Source organism: Myotis davidii, unplaced genomic scaffold (genome assembly GCF_000327345.1).
Source record: "Myotis davidii unplaced genomic scaffold, ASM32734v1 scaffold57, whole genome shotgun sequence".
Lineage (NCBI taxonomy): Eukaryota > Metazoa > Chordata > Mammalia > Chiroptera > Vespertilionidae > Myotis > Myotis davidii.
Genome location: NW_006289718.1, coordinates 569,938 through 574,230, shown reverse-complemented (window position 1 = coordinate 574,230; position 4,293 = coordinate 569,938). Strand labels below are relative to the sequence as shown.

The 4,293-nt window shown below is 44.9% G+C and overlaps 1 long non-coding RNA gene across 1 annotated transcript; it reads right to left on the bottom strand.

The window, feature by feature from the left end:
* Window positions 1–1,134: 1,134 nt before the first annotated feature.
* On the bottom strand, window positions 1,135–3,620 carry LOC107182868. Its single transcript, XR_001513625.1, has 3 exons — window positions 2,781–3,620; window positions 1,944–2,123; window positions 1,135–1,335 (listed from the first exon to the last, which is right to left on the bottom strand). It is a non-coding gene; the product is annotated as an uncharacterized LOC107182868 (long non-coding RNA).
* Between the last annotated feature and the right edge of the window lie 673 nt (window positions 3,621–4,293).

The window sequence follows — 4,293 nt, the reverse complement described above, 5'->3', positions numbered from 1 at the left end:
GGAGCCCCTTTCCCTTTAGCTAATAAAGGCTGAAGATCTTTGTGCCTTGATATCCCGCTCTGGTTGGTCACCATCACCCTTAGATTGGTTACCAAAGCAACTCTAGAGCTCAAACCTCACGTGCAGTACGTAAGGCTCCCTCCATCTTCTCCCTTATTCTTTCTCTATTCCCTCTGGGCTTTCTTCTTCCCTCTCTGAATGAGGGGCTTCCTTCCCTTTATTTAAATATGTGCCTTTCTGCAGCTCTGGCTCCCTTATCTTATGGAAATGTACCCTTTGCAGCTCTGTAGCCTGTGCTTTTTCCATGGGACCCCTTAATTCCTAAAATTTCCTAAACCTGCCTATTTCACCCCTAAATACTCCTTTCAAAGATGGAAATATACAAAGTAGAAAGAAAAAGGTCCATCTACCAGGGGTCTCCACTGTTAAAAATTGGCATACACCCTTTTGATGTATGCACACGTGCACTGTAACCTTGGTACCATTGTAATTAGCTAGTTCTTAATAACAGGAAAGGAGCAAAGTGTAGGTCAGACGTGATAAGCATGGCCATTTGGGCAACTTCACCAGCCCATTCCCTGCAGATCACTGGGGAAAGGGTTCCAACAAAGGGGAGATAGACACATGTGCAGTGAATTTGGGGTGACTAGGGAAGGTGCCTGTCAGTCAAACCTGGGGACAGAGGTCATTGGCCAGAATAGGCAGGGCTACTGCAAGCCCATGAAAATTTGGGGATACATAATCCCCCAAACAAAGGAGCTCTCTCTTGGATTCCTTGCATTTATCTGTGTTCGCTTCAAGTCATATGACCCTGCAGACCCCACATACAATGGGTTCATGGACTGCAGCAGGGAACACAAACAAAGCTAGTGTGACACTGGACTGGACGCTGCTTTAATGTGGAGAGAAAATTCTTGACACTGGCTTTGATCTAGCCCAGGGGTGGGCAAACTTTTTGACTCGAGGGCCACAATGGGTTCTTAAACTGGACCGGAGGGCCGGAACAAAAGCATGGGTGGAGTGTTTGTGTGAACTAATATAAATTCAAAGTAAACATCATTACATAAAAGGGTACGGTCTTTTTTTTTTTTTTTTTTTTTTGGTTTTATTCATTTGAAACGGTGCGGGCCGTAGTTTGCCCACGGCTGATGGCTGATCTAGCCCCATTGAAGGCAACAAAGGGAAATGGGACCTTGGAAACTCCAAGGTTCTGATTCCACAGAAATAAAGCTTTCTCCAACACCTCATCCTCCTGTGCGAGTCAGGGTATCATAGAAGCCCACTCCCATGAGCGACAGGTGTGAACCTCTCCCCACCGATAGTAACCTCGGTGCTCTGTGGGAGGGAGAGTTTGTTTAGTCTGGAATCCTAGGCAGTAAACACATATGCAGCAACCAGAACTCTGTACGAAGAGTCCTGGGTCTGAGCAGGGAACCCACAAACCTGGAAGAATGTGCATCACACCACCCTCCCTCCCTCCGCCACACACACAAACACAGGTGGCACAGCAGCTTTCTGGACGCTGGCAGTAATCAGTCACCAAGGTGGGGCAGGATGGGCTTTCCTGTCCTACTGATAAAAGCCGGTGCTCACCAAGTCTACGGTGCAAATGCACCGGCTCTAACTCCGCGGTTCTCAACCTGTGGGTCGCGACCCCTTTGGGGGTCGAACCACCCTTTCATAGGGGTCGCCTAAGTCCATCAGAAAACACATATATAATTACATATTGTTTTTGTGATTAATCACTATGCTTTAATTATGTTCAATTTGTAACAATGAAATTGGGGGTCACCACAACATGAGGAACTGTATTAAAGGGCCGCGGCATTAGGAAGGTTGAGAACCACTGCTCTAACTAAAAATACTACCTTCAAGTTTGGGGGTAATATTTTCCTCTAAATGCATTGGATGCCATTGTCACATACGGTCCCAATTACCCTCACCTTTGTCTGGGTCAGGGTCCCAGCAACGAACAAAAGGCAAGGCATGAAGAGTGTTAACCAGCGCTTAAGGGAAGGACTGTCTTCAAGAGCGTGGCTGAGGTCACGGGACAACAACAAGGGGAGGGGCACCCGGGGCTTTTCCTCTCACACTGGCTCTTGCTCCGCCCGCTCCTGCAGCTTCTAGCACAGAAATGGAATTTGTTGAGTTAAATACATACCTGGTGGCATTCCATTGCACCACATACCTAGCTTATCGCTCTCCTTTCAGTCTCTCCCTTCCTTTGGGGGGTTCTGAGAATATGGGACAAACTGGGCGACTGAGGCTTATATGCCACATGAGCTAAGGAGAGAGGGTAGGAGGGGGTTGTGGTTTGGGACATCAAAGGGAAGAAAGGCAATTCGAGTAGAGATGGAAAAGCAAATGTTTGGTAAACAAATGTTTGCTGGGCCATCCCTAACAATGGGACCCAGAGAGGACCTTGATCAGAGGCCCTGCGGGGGGCTTCCTGCCTGTCACACCTCGTTCACATTACACTCATTATCTACAAAGTAGCTGCCTTCCTGGAGCGGGTCCTCCATCTAAATTATTTTCGGCAGGTAGGCGGGAAGGTCAAAGGTTCCTTCTGAGTCTTGTTGCTTAAAATAACCAGCCTAAAATAATCCCCTGAAAGGCATCGTTTGGGATGGCAAACTCTGCTCCGCTTCCGCCCTGTGCCTTGCCTGCTCTGAGAGCCCCTTCAGTCAGCCTCCCACCTGCAGAGGGTTGAAAGGTCAAGAGAAGCAGAGGGTGGAATGAGAGGCTACACCTGTGCAGGTGCAGGCACGCTGTGGCCTCACCTGGAGCTCTGCATGGAAAGGTTGGTCTGACTCTGCGACTTGTCTGTGTGTGTGGCGGAGGGGGTGGGAGGAGAGGGTCTACAGTTAGAAAAACCTGCCCTTTATTTTTGTGGCATTAGCAGCCATTCAGTTTGGCTTTTTTTACAGCTTTCACCTTTGATTCATTCTCTATTTCCTAGGAGATATGGTAGAAATATTCAGCTCCCGCATCACACAAAACAGGAAATTGCATTTCGCAGGGTTTTACTATCTCTGGTTCACATTTGCTCCTGGTGCACTTCTAAGTCAAATGTAGCCTTTGAACAAGTGGAAAATTTAGCTGTGATTCTGAGATATTATTGAAAGTCTGCTACTGGCCTGACCCTGAATAAAGAATTTAAAAAGAAAAGAAAAATGGCCCAGTCCTCATCTGTAAGTAGCTTAGGATTTTTGATAATGAATGAGGCTTGTGCACATGCAGCTTCAGAAAACAAATAGAGTATATTCTACAGTGTTAAAGTCTGTGGCATACATTCTGAGAATTACAGTAGAAAAAAAGCAATTTTTTCTCTGTAAAGAAGGGATTATATTTGGAAGGCAAAGGAGAGGAAAGATGAGTTTCTAGTATGGAGAACTGTGATAGCAAAGGCAAGAAAGGAACAGGCATATGTGGGCAGGTAGTAAGTCTGTTTAGCTGGGAAGGAAAATGTGGGTAATATTATTGAGGGTTTTGAACACCAGCTTGAGGAAATTCAACTTGGTCCTATAGTGGTTAAATGTGGTCATGAAAACAATGACAGTTATAAATCACGTTGTCATCATTCTGGTTTTATGGAACAAAACATATAAGCAACCTAAAAGATGCAATATTTCAATAAACGTGACTCTTAAGTAATAAATGTATTAATTCTATAAGCTTAATAATTATATTTTTATAAAATACCGACACATTATCAAATAGAAAATTTTAGTATCTTACATCTCAATGTATTTTTTCCTCCTAAAATATAGAGTATAAATATCCCTCATTGCCCTGGCCAGATAGCTCAGTTGGTTAGAACATCATCCTGATAACACCAAGGTCGCAGGTACGATCCTGGTCAGGGCACATACAAGAATCAACCAATGAATGCATAACTAAGTGGAACAACAAATCTCTCTCTCTCTCTCTCTCTCTCTCTCTCATCAATAAATGAAATATCTCTCAGGATCCTAATCCATTTAATTTTTTGCATTTGGAAAATGAATTTAGATAGGGAAGGATATTATGATATCTGAATCTATTTGATTCCTGATTTTCTGAGTTTGGAAAGGAAAGGATTTGAGCCCAACTCAAAAATATATTGCTATCTATTCACTCCCTGAATTTGTATGGTGTGAGGAGAGCTAAGGAGATCTGGACCAGATTTTCCTGTGCTCCCTTCCACATTTCCACCCCTCATTTCCTCCCCCTCTGAGGGCCTGATTCAGCCTGCCTGAGTAAACACCCGGGGCCCCAGCTCAGCATCTTCCACACCTGCTCTTGGTGAGGAAG